Raw genomic sequence first — 19648 nt, 5'->3', positions numbered from 1 at the left:
TAAATTCTAGGGAAAAACTATAGTTTTTTGCTCAAAAATGTTTCTGAAGACTTAAAAACCTAGTAAACCGAATGAAACGAACAAACACTATGAATTTTCGTTTATTTTTGTTGTATTATTTCGATCTCACAAAAAATTAGTTTATCGTGCAAACCAAAACAAGTGAAGCAAGTTAAAATAACATCAATTTCGCTCAAATGTTATGATTTTCGGGCAAGTACATGTTTAATTTTTTTGAAATGTTATTTCACAAACGTTGCACGAACTTATTTATGAAAAATATCATCAGTTCCGAATTGTTTTTCAATTCCAGTTGGGTTTTGCAGTTTGCAAAATAAATGTATTTCTTGTTCAAACAATAACTGAATCAAGAGTAACAGTCTAAATTCACATCAATCGTACAAGCTTATTCCTTAAGGGCCTACAATAGAAACTTATTAACTTTTAATATACCTGGAGCTTTAAAATTTTGTATATAATTTAAATCTTTCTAAATTCATCTAAATTATTTTCAAAATGGCTAAATTTTCGGAATAATGAGAAATTGACGCCAACTTTGAAATTTTAAATAGTAACTACCTATTTTCATCGCATTTTTGAATTTACGTTTTGAAACTGACTAAAGTGTACTCTAGTTGTTAGTGCTTGTATTGGTACTTGTTTTTTAATTTTTTATGCAAGTTTTAAATTTTTTTTTTTTTTTCACTCTTTACAATAAGTGAATAATAATATTTGCATTTGATAATCAAGGTTCAAAGAGTCTTCTAAAATCTTCAGGATTGTCAACTATCTAGTAGTAAAGCTACCATGTTTTTTTTGAAAAATGATGGTCAAAAAATAATTTTAACAGTTTTTTCAAATGAAATGACTTTATTTTTTCAATGGCAGTCAACAGAATATCAACATCTTTTATATCTATCTCTTACAGTTTTTGAAATAATCCCAAAAAACGAAATTTAGCTCATTATTTTTATTTTTATTGTTTATTATTGTTTTACTGCTTATTCGACAATGAACAGCTAAAAACTAAATCAAATGTTAAAGATTGCCAATTGTTGACCATTTTGCAAGGCCTACATGATTAACGATGAAAAGTCCAGTTTTTGTGATTATTCCAAAAACTGTGAGATAGTTAAAGGACGTATTGACAAAAGTCACTACAAATGTCGATGTTTTTGCGATTGCCGTTAAGAAAATAGGGTCATAGCATTTGAACAAACTGAGTTATAGTCGGTTTTTCATATCCATTTTCAAATTTTGACTGTGGACAATTTTTAAAACTCTGGAAAGCTTTTCGAACCTTTGGTTATCGAATGCAAGAAAATATTTACTTATCGCAAAGATTTCAAAGGCTGTTATATTTTAAATAAACACCTGCAAATGAAAATTTTAACAAAAAAATGTATCTTTAAATGTGTGGTTATTATTTAAAATTTCAAAGTTGGCACCAGTTTCTCGTAGTTTCAGAAGCTCAGTCATTTAATATAGGGCATATCACCCTGTATATGTTGATTTTTTACTCACTTCAGCGAAATTTTTTGAAAAACAAAATATAGTCTTTATATCAATCAGTTTAAAGAAAGAAAAATTTACCAACATTTTTTCATAATGTTTTTACAGAAATTTTGGGAAATAATTGCGTTTCTAGTTGACAAACGTTCTGAAACACCACGAAAAAACAGTATCAGTTTCGACACAATTCATTAGGTTTTTCGGTCTGACTTTGTGAAACCTTTCTTTTTTCCATTTATTTTTTAAGAAATTTTATATAGTGGCGGACACGGAATTTTTTTGTTGACATAAACGTATGGAATACTCTATACATTTTGACAACGAAATGACAGAAGTGTCTAAAATTTTGTGTATGCCACTGTATAATGATTAATTAGTTATTGATTGATTTAGTTGCTGGCTAACGGACATGTGAATTCATCGAAAAATACAGAAATAATGTCATTTTTTGCTTTAGAAGTCTCAAACGATTACAAGCTCAAAGTTGGAAAAATTACATAATTTTCAAACAAGTTTTACGGTTTTCTGTACCCAAATTAGTTTGTAAATTGATTGTTTACTATTATACAGAGGGAGCTATTATGTATTACACCGGCTTTATGCTGCTAAAATGGTTTAAGCTAGAATCCTGAAATTTTAAGGAATTAGCAGAAACTACTTTTAAAAAAAATATCCTTAATTTCTTGAATTTAAAACCTGTCTTGTTTTTTTATATAGAAATATGAAACTAGTAACGCATATTTAGCATTTATACTTAAATTTTCGTACAAATTTTGAAATTATTTCACTTCCTTAGTTTATTTAATTTTAAAAAAAGTTTCCTGCATTTGTTGGTAATTTTCATTGATTGTGCAAGTTCGGTCCCCGGTTGCTAGATGTCGGTAGCAGTGCAATCATGAACCATCAATGTGGAGTTATCCTAGTAGGAGGTCTACTCTTGTGAATGAATGAACCAGCCCGGCGGGGGCTCGACAGGGGGGCCAGGAATTCAATTCTACGCCCGAGGCGCCGAACATTCCTCCGCGCAAGACGTCTGACCTCACACCGCCCCCTCTGCTCCACGTCCACAATGTTCAGCCTTACAGCTGTTGTAGAGCATATTTTATGGTTAATGCTTGGCCCATTTTTGCACAACACATTTTTTTACACTCGAACTCAAATTTTCAACTTTAATTGAAAGTCAAATTTATGTCTTCATTTGGGTGCAATTCCTTCAAACACCGTTTATTTATTTCGATGTTATGTGGATGGAGGAGGATCTCAGCATTGTGGTCTGGAATTCGCTTCTCGGAGCAAAAAATGGGAACTCGTCTATCGCTAATATGTTTTAATTACTGTGGGTTTGTTTGCTTCATTCACTTGGAAGAAGTAGTGTTGGTGAGGAGCCTCGCAGTCTAGCTGGTTCCTGCATCATTTTGCGACCTGAATACCGACCTTGTTTTCAATAATACAACACGTGCTTTATAAACTAGCTTTCCAAAGACTCGTTTTGCTTACCATCACCACCGAAAATGCAGACAGATTTTTTATCTCGTAATAATACGTACCGACATTCCTAAGATCGCAGTTTAGACAAATGTGGGTTATTAGCTGTGATACTTGCATATTTTTCTTTTGAAATGTTAATTGACTGTTTTATTAGAATGCAAAATTGTTACAGCTTCATCTAACAACCTCTATAATTTGTATATCAAAAAATTTCGCCGACGTTTATATTCTGGTTTGTATACCAGTCGCCATTAAAGTACGACTTGGTGATAAATTAAATACGAGAAATTATTTCAAGAATGCCTAATTTAATTCAACAAAATAAAAAATAATATATAACGGGAACAAATTATCAAGGAAATCGAGGACTTCAAACTCGGGTCGTGTTTATCTTTTATTAAATTTTTAACTGGCTTGTTGATACACTTTATGGTGATAATTTTGTTTTTTAATTTCTCGGGTTGTTGAACGATTTTCGCGAAATTGTCGATGTTATAAAATACACCATTTAAGGCTAATTTGATTTTTATAATTGATGTGTGGCTTAATTTTATTATTTAACGATAATTTCACGTTGCCCAACAGGAAGTTTCTTTTTTATAGATGATAATTCACTGTGACAGTACTGACAGTTCTAAATAAGTTATCCTACTTTTAATAATTAAACTAAATACTCGTTATTAATTTACACGCATAAAGTTGCGGAATTAAACCGTAATTTTTCATTTAAAATATAATCAAATAAATTGAAAATGTAAATTGTTGCGATAATGCTAATGAGGGGCAAAAATTATTTAAAGAGGAAATCAACATGTAAAGATGTAAAACTGTAAAACTGATCACAATAATAATAAACATTTAAAAAAAATAGTACAAAACAAACTTTTTTTTAATCACAGAGAATCTTAAGGGAATAAATCCATATTTTATATACTCTATGTCAACTGGCTAGGTTCATCCGAGTAACACGCAATAATTAATAATTTATTTGATACACTTTTTTTAAACTGATTTTTATGCAAAATATTCTGCTGGTTTTGAATCTGAAGTTCGATTTTTTGTTTGAAATTGTCTTATTATGAGAAAGACGTTTATTCTAAAATCTTTTGAAAAAAATAAAGTTTCTAGCTTTATCCAGACGGAAGTTATGAAGATGTTGCTTAAGTCTAAATGTTCAGTAAACGAGTCCGTTTTTGAGGTATGTGCGGCACTAAATTGAAGCGAGCGCGCAATAGAAGAATTGACAATTTTAAGTTAAAACAAAAGTCACTTTAACTCTAAGAGTCCACTACAGGGCCAAAAGTATTTCATTTTCTCTTTAACACTTACTGTTAAAGGAAAATAATGTTTTTAGGATTGTTTTCTGAATTAAAATTAAATTAATGCACTGATAACATTTTAAAACACTTTCTTCCTTACAGCCGTAGTAGAAAAATGTATCTTGTAAATAACATTTAAAAACGTCACTTACATCGGATGTAAAACAACGCCGAAAATGGCTGAAATTTATCGCTTTTTAGCGTGGGAATTTTCCTTCTTAATGCAAAGCTTTTTCTCAAAAAGAATAAATTCTCACGGTCATTTGTCAGGGTGTAAAGCAGACGCATTGTAGATTTGTGTTATAATCTACTAAGTTTAGATATTTCAGTCAATGATAATATTTTTTTTAGTTCAATTTCCATACTTTGCCGAGCTTTTTGTTCACATTTAAGTCTTTCAACAAATATCAAGCTTCCGTCTTTTTTTCCGGTTTCGCAGCCGAAGGTTCTTTCTTATCTCCGAAGTTTGTATCTTCCGGTTTGAACTTCTTATACCCTTTTCCAGCTTAACTTTTGTTGATTGTTCTTTCGCCTAAATGGATTGCTGCATTCCAACCTTTCTCGAACTGGTAGAGCATAATAAGCAAATGTATGGATATGATTTTCTTATTTTCACATTTTCACAAACGAAAGGATCTTTATAAAAATAAGGAGATAATGAATAAAACAAAATGTCAACTTTTAATTAAAAAAACGCGGAAAAAAGCCACAAACAATAATAATCTATTTCAAAAATTGCTTTTTAGATAAGATTTTTTGAATTTTGTACCTGTGAAGTTTAATAATGTAACCACCGAGTATTATTAAATGTCATATTGTGAATATTTGCACAATTTTTGGATCATTTTAAAAAATAAAATTCCGTGATCAGATTCAACCAATTTGTTTGGTCTATTTGCGTTGTTAACTTTTAACAAAGCTTTCTATAAACCGGTCCTTAATTTGCCAGATTTCCAAGTCAGTTCACAAAAAGCGAATTAAATTAATTCAGATTTAAATTAAGTCAATTAATCACGAATTACAATTAAATATTCTGTGAACCATGTGTGTATTACGTATTCGTTTATGTAAGATGTCTATTTTTGCTAGAATTAAAACAGTGTCTGTTAAGAAACAAAATGTTAAAATATACAATAAGCTGTGACGTTGATAGAATTACAGAAACAGAGAAATAAGAAAAATATTGTGTTTAAATATCCCATAAACCGTCCTTTAGAACTTTAGCAACTATTTAAGACCTCAGATGTTAACTGTCTGTAGTATTTCAGAAAGAAAAAGAAAATTAATACGCAACTTAAATCTAGCACCTACAAATTTGCAGTATAAAAAGAGGTTATATTGTTAGTTTTTTAATTTGTTTTGCTAGAAACTTTAGAATAATAAAATTAAAAAAAACTAAAGCCTGTAACTTTTTATTATTTTTTAATGTTTTTATGTTTCACGCTAATTAATCGTTCCCTAATACCAGTAGCGGCGCTAGGGGTGGCCAAACGCCCAACCAAAATACTCCTTGCTCAAGCCACTGCCCATCTTGTTTATATTTGCTTCAAGAATTTTACGAATCTAATTGTTAGGTTAGACGTTAGACAAACCTCATTTATTTACGAAGTCCTATTACACTGTTGGTAACATTTAAGAAGTTCAAATTTGATATTTTTGGTTTTTGTTGATCAATTATAACTATAGAGTGACAAACTTACTATCACTGATTTTCTTAAAGTTCAGCAAACTAAGAAGGCAAAGAAAACACCTAGCTCAGAATTTAGTGAGTTGATAAGTGACAACATTGAAGGTGCCTTAGGCAGCACCTCAAAAAAAAATAAACCTGGATGAACTAGAACTAGAGCATAATATTCCAAGTCACGAATCTACCAACAGTGGTGATAACAAAAAGGCTGACCCAGAAGAGTGAATAAGTATATTATTTTGGAAAATGCTCTATTCTGTTATCTTTATTACCGTTTTTTTTTTCAAAGATAGATCCAGAAATTTTATTGCTGAAGATTTCAAAAACTGTAAAAGAGCTTCAGAAACAACTGCCAGATTCAAACAACACGACAACAGTCAACAACCAAAAATTCTATGATTACATGACAGTTCTAGAAAAGTAGTAAAACAACAGTCATTAGCCTACATAGCAGGAAATCATTTATTTTACAAAATATGAGTTTTTGGAAACGATAAATAACAAATGAAAAAATGTTTTTATAATAGTGTTCACCTCGTCCATTCTTAAAACTTTTTTGCGGGGTTGCGCCCAATCGATAAAATATGCTGGCGCCGCCACTGCCTAATACAATGATGATTTATTTTAATTTACTATCAGTCTCTGGCAGTTTTTTTATTAAAAAAATATAAAATTTATCAAAAAATTTAAATTTTTAGATATGTCAACACTGTGTACTATTTCCTAACTAACCGTTTCAAAAATGATCAACGTTGCCATATATTATTTATTTAAAATTCGCTATTTGTCTGTAAATTTAATACATAGAATTTTTTACTATTTTTATCTTTGTCTGTAAGCATTTCTTTACCACACACCAGTTGGTGCGCCGGTTTTTAAGCACCTGATATTACTATACTCGTATTTTAAAATTAACATAATCAGGACAATTGATTAGTCTAGTAAAACGTACAGATGGGTTAACAAAACGTTTTTGTTGGGATTTGGTTTAATTTATTATTCTCACAGCAGGTAAGAAGTAAATTAGTTTCAGGAGAAAATTGTTTTTTAAGACAGTTTCAAACAGTTGTTTTCAGTACATTTAACATTTTCGTATACTTTTAAAAAATGTATATTAGCTGTTTCAAAACTATAAAAACGCCAACATCGCATTTTATCAAATTATTTTTTAAAATAAGCTTGATAAAAATGTAAAATAGTTATTAGATCTCTCATTGAAAGTATAAATTAACATTAGCTATTATTTTCTTGAAGTGAATGAATAATTTATAACATCTAATTTTGAGAGAAAAAATGCAACGTTGGCGTTTTTATAGTTTTGAAACAGCTAATAGTATATCGACCTAATCTTTTGTAATAAAAGCAAGCCCTTTTGGAGATATGTCAAATGAAAGGTAATTTACTAAAAAATTAGGTATTAGCTGTTTCAAAATTATGTAAACGCCAACGTTGCATTTTCTCTTAAAAGTTGTTATAAATTATTTATGCACTTCAAAAATCTAATAGCTAATGTAATTTGTAGTTTCATTGAGAAATCTATCATTAATAACTATTTTAGATTTTATCAAATTTATTTAAAAAATAATTTTTGTGTTGTTTTGTTTTTGTTTTTTGTTTTCTTCAGTTTTACGAGAAATATTATTTTAATTGCGATTCGTGATATGGTAGTCAGTGATGGATGAAAAATATACCCACTCTTTACATTGAATAATTGGAAAAATAAATCTATGGTATTTTTTTAAACATGATTTCAAAATTTTGTGTACCTATTCTAAGCTCGGTCAGAATCTTCTCCGTCTTTTACTGTATAATTTTATTATTTAACCGAGCACGTGATTTAGTAGTTTTTTAAATTCTAATAAAACAAATACTTTTCATCATCATAGTAACGCTAAGAGAACGTTGGCTCTGCAGGAATTTTTGAATATGAAAATTATGTCATTGTGATTATAATTACAGTTTTTTGTCGATTTTGATATTCATTTACGTTTTTACCCAGAAATCTTTCTAATTTTTTAATTGCTTTATTGGCACTTTTCAGAAGGTGGCATAAACTAGCAACTGCTGCAGGAATGTCGTCTCATGTAAGACTGAAATAATAGATTCGAATTTGGTAGAGCAAAGCTAATATGAATTATGCAAAAACCCTGTCTACATTTTAACCCTTGTTAAGTTAAGAGCGCTTAAGTGGTCATTCTAGAATTAAATTGTGTTAGTAAAATACATCCTCTGTTTATCTCTGCCGCTATATGTGGCTGTATGTTAAAGAAAGAAGACCACTGAGTTACGTAACGTTCAGATGTTGGTGCATATCTGAGCCAGTGTTTGGAGTTCCTGGAATTGGGTGGGTCGGAGACGGTCAACAGACTATGTAGCCTCCCTTTCCCTTTCTGCACGTCATTCCGATGGCTGCATTATTATCAATAACTCAAATTTAGATCATTTTGAAAAATATTTGTTGTATTCAAACAAACATTTATTTACTTGCGTTCTGTTGAAATTGTGAATCCAATTATTGCCTCCTCGTGCAAATCACTGTGGAATAATAAATCTAATAACTATTAGACTTAGCACAGCAAGAAATTTAGTAATTTTTTATTGGAAAAATATCGAAAATTCTTAAATTTTTTCGGATACAACTTGTTCCTCTAATTGAATAATATTGAAAAGTGTTACAGAAAATGTTTAGTTTACAAAAAAACAATTTTTATATAGAATTAACGAATCCTATAAATAGTAACTGCAGAGTGAGAAATGTTCTGTCCAAATATTCTTGCATTATCGACAGAGCAGGGAAATCACAAGCTCTCAATTCCTCTGCTTTCCGCTTACATTTCATTTTCCGGAAAATTCTCAACCACCGGAGCTTTCCGACTACATTTCCACTACCTTCTCTTACTATTCTCCTGCTACAAATTTCCTGGAAATTTTGCTTTTACGCTGTTTAGCAGAAATTTTAGGCTATTACCTGAACTTAATTTATGATAGAAATTTCCTAAATGAGCTTTTATTCGCATAAAAAAAGGACCCTAGCAATTAATTTGGGGCAATATTACGTTTACCTGGAGCAAGACAGGAAGTGCTCTAACAGGATAGCAGGAGTTTCCAGCAGGAATTTTGTTATTGATCCGTCTTGCTGCTCATGGCAGAGAGCTTCTTCAAAGTAATCAATAAAACTAATGTTCATATAATGGAATAGCGTCATTAATGTCTTGGCAGAAGTATTATTAAAAAATATTCCAATTAGTGAATGGTATCAATTATAATAAATTGAACTACTGATTAACCAATGTGTAAATTATGCACATCGTTTAACGTCTGAAACATAGTCAAATGCAACTAACTATTGAAAAATTATGACAATAAACGATAGAAAACAAATTGGATAATTTTAGATAAAGCTGAAAGGGAAATTCACAATGGCAGGGAAATATAAAATAAACTAAGAATGAATGGTGATTTCTTATTTTCATTCGGAAATTAGAAACATAACAAATGGTCTGTCTAAGAACACTCGGGACAATTCTGTTGAATACTACTACCAAAAACTAAATTATTCAGTTTTTCAGGTCTTATTATTTTCTCGATTAACCATGATTCGTCTTATGTTAATTTAGTCTGTCTAAGTAAGTCCTTATTTTTTTATTAATCGAAGTGTTGAAAAATTTATATTTTCTTGTTGCAATATACACTACATAGACATAACATGTCCTCAATGTATCTTTTGCTTATTTTTCCTGTCATTGTTTATACAGGGTGTTTCACACAATTTTACGAGGCCTGCACTCAAATATACAAAAGTCACAAAACACTAGATACAAAAAATACACATTTATAGCCTATTTCAGTTCATTGTGGAATTTTGCAACAGTGACAAATTTGGATCCAAGAAAACTCACAAGTAACTCGTAATTTGTGCTCCATTTCACTCCACAAAATGCAAATGCATTGTTGAAAAATTTTACTATGAACTGAAATGGGATTTAGGTATTATTTAACATAATTTTTGGAAATCTTTAACAGTTGTCAAACTAAACACTGTTTTATTAGTAGTCATAAAAGTCCATTTTTTAGAAACAATTATCATGTGTTCTACCAAGAGATGGAATGAATGTGATTCTAAACTATCTATTTTAATTAACTAACTAAAAATGTTGCAAGTTTTTAAAGGGGTGAACAAACTAAAGAAGACTAGCCAATTTTTCAAGATTTGTAATTAAGTTCATTTTATATTTTTAAAATTTTATAATTTATAAATGCAGGTCTCGTAAAATTATGTGAAACACTCTGTATCAATTTTATTTTTTAAAATTACTTACAATGTGTAATGGAACCGTGAGACGCCTAAGTAAAACTCCTCAAATTTATCCTTTCATTAAATGGACACTTCCAATTTTTCTCAATTGTACAAAAAATTCACTGACTAGCACTTTTGTTTGTTTATAAAAAAAACATTATACAAGGAATATTTTGGGTCGAAAAATTGTGTCAAAAAATATATTGACTATTCTGAGCTATTGTCGTTCCTGGTCCTGCCAGTTTGTTTTTTGAAGCCTTTTCATGTGACGGCTTTCCCAGAGATGGCATCTTGGAGATGAATATAAAATTTGGACAATTAAATTTGATGGTCATGGTTGCCAATTGTTTTTTCTGTTTTCTACACAAAAAGTCCTCAGGCTTTTGGTCCTTTTTTTATTCGAGGTGTTGCAAAAGTGTGTATTTTGTTGATGAATTTTGTACTTTATTGTATTGTATTTTGTATTGTTCTAAATGAAAATTCTCGAATTTTTTTTCTTTCTTATTAACAAAAAGTAGCAGTTTTCTTTATTTTTTATTCATCATTTCTCTCTGGAATTTTCAGAATTTAATCTGAATTTCTTTAAAGAATGTTTTAATTTTTTATGTATTGCATGAACAGTTGGGTGTTTTAAGACATTAAAAATTATTAGTCTGAAATTTGAGAAATATGTTTCTTGAAATAGGTACATTTACATCATTTTTTTGTTTTTCCGAAAAGCTCATCTTTCACTTGTCTTTGAGTATTTAAATATACTACCTAGATTAATTAGTATTACTGTTTTACTGTTCCATTTCATTGTACTGGATTAGTTTGGTCTCTAATGAAATCCTCGAATTTTTTTTCTTTTTTTTTGGAAAAAACTTGAATACAGTTTTTTTTCTTCAGAGAACTCTTTAGAAAATTCGTAAATGTATTTGAATGTCTCAACAAGGACGATTGGACTACAGATTACTAAAGATTCATCCATTACTTAAGTTTTCAAGACAAAAATATTTCAGTTTTTAAAAGCTTTTATTTAACTTGCTTTGTTGTCTGTCTGTGTGTTTCATATTTTTGGAGCCAAATTTGAAAATTTTCCGAAGAAGACGTCTAGAATAAGTAATAAGTTTAGAATATGTTTTTTTTAGAAAAAAGCTTTTATTTAAAAGATGCACTAAAAAGTTGAAAATAAAGTTTTTGTATCAGAGGAGAATATTTTTGCTTACAAATTAGCATTTTAAAAATTAATTTTACATTTTAGTGCATCTTTTAACTTTTAAGCTTTTTTCTAAAACAAAATTAATCTGAATTTCTTGAAAAACTACTCGTCGAAAAGTCGAGAAATATGTTTCTTGTGATACATTTACATCATTTTTCTGTTTATCCGAAAACCTTATCTTTCACTTGTCTTTGAGTATTTAAATATACCTAGATTAGTAGTACTATTTTACTGATCGATTTTGTTCTACTGGAATAGTTTAGTTTCTAAGTAAAATCCTGGAATTTTTCTTATTTTTGGAAATAACTTTTGTAGATACAGTTGATTTTCTTCAGAGAACTTTTGAGAAAATTTGAAAATATATTTGAATGTCTCAACAAAAACGTTTTGACTACAGGTTACTAAATATTCATCTATTACTCAAGTTTTGAAGACAAAAACATTTCAGTTTTTCAGGATTTGTTTTCCATTGGTATTGAAACATTTACATTTTTCTTCTATTATTCAGAAAGCTTACATGTCGTTTGTCTTTGTGTATTTAAATTTCCCTGATTTTTTGAATTTTCATTTCATGGTATTGTCTTAGGGTAACTAAAAGTGAAATTCATTGATTTTTTAAGGAAAGTATCCAGTAGATGCCGAAACTAGAATCTCAAATTGAAAATACTCAAAATTGTTATTTTGAAGGAAAATTTTCAACATTTTTACATAAAATCCTTTTTGTTGAAACTGTTTTAAATAGAGTTTTTTTCTTAGAAGTCACTAGAAAACATGAAATTTGAATCTGCGTTGTTCTTAAGAAGAAAAAAAGAAAAATGTTTTTATTTAGTGCACTTCCTGCAGATGCTTTATTAACGTTATGAATTTCAATTTATATAAGTCCTAATATACTAGAACATAGACGTTTCCATTTTTGTAGTACGAGAAGGAACATAAATACTTAAACATTTGTACGCATATAATGGGTTCAAAAACGTTGTGATAATGATAGTGTTTGTGAAGAACGATCTGAAATCTCCGATTCTCTGCTTGATAATTCGAGGCGAATGCTTTATGCTAACGAAGAGTCTGCAAACTTCGCCCTACCTGTAGCCAACTATTCGTGCCTAAAGTGTTGAAGTGCTGAAGTTTATGAATGCTGGCACCCTGTCAGGGCTAACTGGCCGAATATGGGAGAGGCCGAAGAAACAGGCGCCAGTGGTCGCACCGGCTCGAGACACAAAGGATCCCGCAAGTGTGGAGTAAATAATTTGAAAGTGAGAGGTTATAAAATAGGGTGATCGGCCTGCTGCTTGCCGGCGATTTGTGGTGATAAATGATGCTTCTCTCGCTTCGCATTCTTCCAAAAGCACTCGCTCTCTTCCAAAAATTTTGACCGAAGCAGGAAAAAGCCAATGCAACTATCTAGAGCTCTCATTCATTATGCGTATTATGCGCGTATAGGGTTGTGTGACATAAATAATAATGGTAATAATGGGTTCTCCTCCAAACGTGATCAGAACCAGAACAATGGTTCATTGTTTTGTTTGGCATATTCCGAAACTAAATTAGAGCTATCTTGTAAGAAGTTATACCATTAGCTGGAAGCAGCAGCAGGAGCTCGAGCGGATCTTGTGAAGTAAAAGGGTCAAGTCGCTTGTGGAATGTGGCCAGGCCTACCTTGACCAGACGGTCGTGATCGCACACCGCTCAGGAATGCGCTCTCCACTCTCGCACCTGCAGAAGAGACCCCTCTTCTCCACGATCTCTGTACGCTTGTTGACCTTTTTCCGGTAATGCAGGACACTATTAAACAAATATTTTGCCTAGTCCCCTCCTATCACACTCAACGGAAAGTACCTTCTGTTTTTTCCTCTTTCAAAACTCCGGATCGAATTCTGCCTTAGCTGTACCACATCTTGGTTTCCCTCTAATCAAGCAACGTTGCTCCAATTGCTTTTAATTAATAATGTGATGGTTAAACGTTTGCCAATTTATCAATACGCTCATTAGAGATCGCTTTTATGAAATGTGTATAATTATGATCAATCAAGCGGTTAAGCATTTAAGACATTTAAGTTTAAGATGGTAAAATGATGAAATTTTGCTTGCATGAGCCCTTTTATTTAAGTAACTTTTATTAAATGGTTTGCTTTCCATGAGTTTGACAGCAACATGTATCAGGAATTCATGATTAAACGAGCAAGGATCCTGCTGATTCTCTCCATGACTCTTATTACGAACTTTTGAGAATTTAAATAAATTTTTGCAGGAATTATTTAATGTGTAGTATTATTCGGAAAACTAATGCCAAGCTCATTTGTTAATTTGTTGATAATTATCGTGTAACTACTTAACTATGCTCGCGTAGGAGGCTTATCATTTATTATTCCTGCTGAACTTTAAAGTTATGGATTTCAAAACTGTAGTACCTATATGTATTATAAATTTTTTATAAATAAGTTTATTCACAACCACTATTACTAAACACATCATTAAATCCCACGGTCATTAATAATATTTCATTTTCCTGGGGTTGTAATATGAATATACAGGGTGTCTCAGCTTAGAGCCTGATATCTCAGATATTTGTCAACAGATTTTTATGAAATTTAAAATGCAGATATTTTAGAAGATACAGATTAAAATCCAATTAATGCAACAACTCAAGTCTTAAAAACGTAATTTTTACATGCCTTTTTAAAATGTTAAGCCTTTTAAGATTTATATTAAAAAATTGTTCGTCAGTGAAAAATGCTGTTAGAAAAAACTCGTTCGTGGAAGACGTCTGTTTTCGCGAGAAAAATGTGAAACAAAGTGTTAAACGTGGGTCCAGATGCAAAAGCGTAGATCTCTATGAGACAAATGAGCACTACCATTGAATTTTGGCCAATCCTACTCGTAGAAACGTAACTGTCACGCAAGGGACATTTCACAAATATCTCTCACCCATACAAAGTTAAAAAACAATATTTTTGATCTACTTTTGGTACTGGATGCTTTAATTCTTTCCAAAACGCTTAAAAAACTGAACAACAACTGAAAAATCTTAGACACTTGAACATTCAGGACTTTGGAAATGTTTCGTACACTGCTGATTGGATTCTCTTCAAAAGCTTGAATTACAGCCCCAACTATTGCTTCGTTTCCAGTGACGTGTTTTGTCCTCACTCGATTTAGTTCAGGTACGCTTCCTATGTCTTCAAATTATTGACGATTCTTTGAACTTTAATTTTCATAAATAATATTTCACAAAAAGTCCAACGACACTTTCCATAGGCGTATTCCTTTTTCAACAACACAGAAATTTCAGCCTGTGTTATTGCTTTTTAAAGTAATTTCACCCAATGAAAACAATTTTACTTTTCTGACAGCGCGCACACTTGTGACAGTTTTTTTCAGTGGTACACAAAATGCCGCATAGAAATACTTCATCAATTGTTTCAAAAGGTGACTCAATTTTGGCCCAAATTGCTATCAAAATTTTAATTAACAAATTTTAATTTTTTTCTTCGATCAGCCGAGCGATTGGCTTAATTTTTTGTGTGGCCATTTATTTTTCGGGGTTTGATGATCCAACGTTAATTTGGCTTAATTTTAAATAAAATAAATGTGTTTCAAAATTTCATTTTTTAACTTGAGGTAATTTTTTTGCCCTTAATTGAAAGACCACCTCCTAAAATATGTGCATTTTAAATTTCATAACAATCGGTTGACAAATAACTGAGATATTAAACCCAAAAGTCTTAGATGTGACAGCTTGTATTACAATTTTTTTCAAATTGTCAAGTAATTCACAATATTTTGCTTAATGAGTTGTTACATTCAGGAAAATTTATTTAATTAATAGAGAGTAATATTCAAGTTCTAACATAATTTTATCGTCCGGTGACGTACGTAAGCTCAAGACGTTAATAAACGTTAACAAAAATTTTATTACACAAACTTCGGTGGAATGTAATATTTACCACATCGCTTGTAACATACTATTTTTTTAATAGTGCACTGTAGAAAGCCATAATCGATTACATTTATCACATTTGCATTTGACGCAAATTTGATGTTGTTTTATATTTGCTATTTAGTTTGCTTTAAACTACTTTACTTTAAACGCAGTTACACCAGTTGAACCATGAATAATAAAGCATTATTTTCTATGTTAACGGACCGTTAAAACCCAAGAAATAAAATTTTTTGCTGGCGCCTGTATTGTAGGTACATCTTGAAGCTCTGTTAACTTTAAGAAACATTGTATTTAGTGTAGAACTGTATGCGCCGAAGGTATAATTTAGAATTTTGAATTTACTCAAACATTTCAAGTTTTACAATTTTTTTGACAGCTTTATTTTTGTGTTTTGAGAACCTCAAGCTTTATTAAAAGCAGAGTAGCAAAACTTAATCTTCTTGCTTCAAAATCTCGAAAAAAGAAGAAAAATGAAGGGCTCCGAGGCTGAATGAAGTAGCAAACTCGTCATCAGTTATTATTATAATATTTAATAATAAAATTTATGAATACTTTAAATTTAAGTAAATTTAAACCTTTAAAATCTCAGTCACTGAAAAAAAGTTCTAATAATTATTTCAGAGCTCAATAGCTTTACAGCTCTGCTCTTATCATAAGGCAGTAGTAATAATGATAATAATAATTTGTATTATTTAAAAAAAGAATTATTGAGCTTGAAAAACAGACCACATTTCAATTCCTATTCAGGATGTCCGTTTTTCGAGCTCGAGCTCAGTAAGAGATACGACATCGTAAGATTCGATCATATCATGTGATCATCGTAATCAGGAAGACTTTCAAAATACAATTGTCAAATATGGCGTCCATCCTGAAGAATGTTCTACTTAAAAACGTCTACATTTTTTCGATTTTACTTAAAACAATAAAAACGAATATGACATTTTTTTATTTTTCTCTATATTTCAAAAATAAAAAGTCACATCAAAATTTCTTTCAGATAATTGTTCAGCATAACAGTGCACAACTTGTGTGTCCTAATTTAACCGACCTCGTATCTCTTATAATAACTGAAATCTCTATGGTGGAGCTCGAAAAACGGACACTCTGTATACTGAATGATCAAAAATGTTTTCATTATTGAGTTAAGAGTATTGAATACTGTCAACACTACCTGAACACTTGATGAAGCCGACATGCACAAAAAATATTCAACAGAATGATTATTTTAAGACGTATGGAGTTGTTTATTCAGAAATTAAATCAAAACTAAAATATCAAGATAAATGCTAATTATAATTTGATTGATCGTTTTTGAAGAAAGATCTTAACGTTCACTGGGGGTCTAAAGTGTTTGACTTTTTCCCGAGGTTTAGTTTTCCAAAAAGGTGAATCTACTAAAAGTAATATATTTTTACTGTATCTCAAATACTAATTATTTAATTAATAAAAATAAGCGGTTTTCACGTGTTTTTTTATAATTATTCTACAGTTTCACATAATTAAACTTAAGTCACTGAAATTTTTTTTCTTTTTATTATTTCTATTGACATTCTGAAAGAAACATGTATAAATGTTGTTTTGTACAAAAAATTCTGTTATTTTTGACTGAGACTATGATTTGAGACTTGCAGGGATTTAAAAAGAATTCAATTCTCGATTGAAAAAGTCACATTAGGTGCCCATTAAAAAAAACTGTAAAAAACAGTTTTCCAAAAATTGTAAAACAGTACTTTATTTATAAAAAATAATTGATTACATCAATTTTGTTATACCATTTCATCACCTATTCTCATATCACCCATCCAGATTTCTCTGGATTTGTGCTTGTTTTAAGGATCTCTGGGGGTATTTTTTCCGACTTACACGCTTTTTAAACCTATAATATCAAAGATATATACAAATTTTCAAAACATCTAATGTCAGTGCGAATTCTAAACTAAGTAACAGGCAAAAATTTCACAACGTTCCTACCGTCTATGTAGAATGTCTAAGCCATATTGCTTCCGATGATCTACTTCTTATTTGTTGTGTTTACAAATGTAATTCTGCAGAACTTATTAATTTTTCATTGGTTCTAATAATACAGTAGTGTCCGCTTAAAGCGAACTCACAAAATGGATCAAAATCAGTTCGTTATATCTGAGGTTCTCTATAAGCGGTAAATTAAAAATAGTGTTTTTTTAGCAGTTGTTTTAAGTTTATATATGAAATAAGAGGAAATAAATACTAAGTACCTATTATAAAAAAAACATTAACCTTTGCAAAACAATAATATGTATACTATATAAATTGTACAAAGTGTCTATAAATGAATGTGGGATCGTAGTAGGTATTAAAAGTTTGCTGCTTCTTTCAAGAAAAAACAAACAATGTTAGTATATGAAAAAGTTGGTTTTATGGTTGCCTGGGTAGGTAAAAATTGGTACTTTTCAGAAAATAAATTCAAATTCTAGAACCACCTGAGATCCTACACTCTTTCATAAACAGTCTGTATATTAGCTGTTTCAAAATTATAAAAACGCCAACGTCGCATTTTCTCTCAAAATTATTTTTTATAATTTATAGTTTTAGTGAGAGATCTAATTACTAATAACTATTTTAGAATTTTTTCAATCTTATTAATAAAATAATTTAGTGTTTTTATAGTTTTAAAACAGATGTTTTCAAACAGTAATAGTTGTACAAATATTGTTAAGGGATGATGATAGTATAGCTCAAAAGTGAAAGTAACGAAAGATAACTCAACTTGTTTATTTAGTTTCTGAGTATAGAGATTTTTGGTCGGCGAATAACTTTAGCACCATTAAAAATTTTAAACAAATCTGATCCCTGAGCCTAGTTCTTTAAATTCTATTTACATTAAGTTTAAATTAACAAAAACAGCTACACAAAAACAAGTCCTGCCATTAAAAAAATTATAAAAAAGTAAAAATTTTACTTCGATTTTCTTGGCAAAATTACCACCGCAATTTTATTTCCTTAAATCACCGTCTATTAGTCATGTAAACTTAAAAAAAAAAGTATTCAAGAGACGGAAACTTAGTTGATATTGCATTTTTTGACAAATTTTTAGGCGATGAAGTACCAAAGGTTCGAATAAAGCAAATTTTTACTTTTTTGAGCTCTACTCTCATAAAATATTTGCACAACTTTCAAAGTCACACTGTAATTAGGTTTGAAAATACACGTTTTCACCGATTAAAAATGTTTTCAGTTAGTAGTTTCATTATCTGTTTATCAATTAACACTTCTCTTGCTACTTTGTTATTAATGTTACTATCAACCCTGACATATTTTTCAAAATTCGTTATAAACATTTTAAGTCAAATCTAGTGTGTTATAACCGGTAAAAATTACGTTAAGCTTATGAAAAGATTTTCGCTACTTGAAAAAATAGTACATTGCATCTGGAAGTTCGTTATAAGCGGGTTCGTTATAACCGGGCTCTACTGTATTTCAAACACTTTGCAGTGGTCTTGTTTTTCTTATTTTTACTTTTTAATACTTACCTAGCTAGTAATTTAGCATTACTCAGCAAGAAAATGTACAAATTGGTGGAGTACTCTAACTTAACACACCCTGGATAAACCTAACTGTAGCGTTGTTAACGCGTTCATTTTATTTGTATTTCATTTAATAAAAAAATGACAAACTATTTGATGATGGGAACAATTTTTCGTTTATGTGCAAATGCAATATCAATTATTTCAAAGTATGCATGACTACTGAAATAAATCAAGCTCTACTTAACACAACGTTACATCAGGTGGGTTGCAGCATTCTTGCTCGTCTGACTTCAAGAACAGTCATTTCCGTTATAATTTTTGACTCGTAATTGGATTGTCGGTTGTTGCTGGTATTCTTCTTGAATGATTTTTCTTGCAATTGTTTTTGTACCCAAAGAGAAAGCAATAAATTTATGATCTACCTACCCACCATATAATTACTCTAAAGCATTGTTGTCTCTACTTCTCCGCCCGAGCTTTTTAAATTCACTTAACTAATTAACTATTCATTTATGTGTATTTAGCAGTCGTTAACGCCCTTCTCCTGTTATTCCTGAAATCTCACTTTTTACATCTAACTAACCAACTGGCGTAAAAATGACTTTAAACAATAAAAAAAATGTTTTCTTGTCGTGGGTGAGACAGTGATGGTTTTGAAGTCTACTATACAGTAATAATAAGTCGAGCTATTGACT

At 30.4% G+C, this 19648-nt stretch overlaps 1 protein-coding gene across 3 annotated transcripts in view; it reads left to right on the top strand.

Annotated features, from left to right (window-relative positions):
- The window catches only part of Zip48C (Zinc/iron regulated transporter-related protein 48C), a 58382-nt gene that overhangs the window by 9782 nt on the left and 28952 nt on the right, over positions 1–19648 (top strand). The gene's annotated exons all lie outside the window — the stretch shown is intronic.

This window comes from Tribolium castaneum, chromosome 1, assembly GCF_031307605.1.
Source record: "Tribolium castaneum strain GA2 chromosome 1, icTriCast1.1, whole genome shotgun sequence".
Taxonomy (NCBI): domain Eukaryota; kingdom Metazoa; phylum Arthropoda; class Insecta; order Coleoptera; family Tenebrionidae; genus Tribolium; species Tribolium castaneum.
The sequence above is the reverse complement of the archived record's forward strand: the minus strand, read 5'-3'. Positions and strand labels throughout refer to the sequence as shown.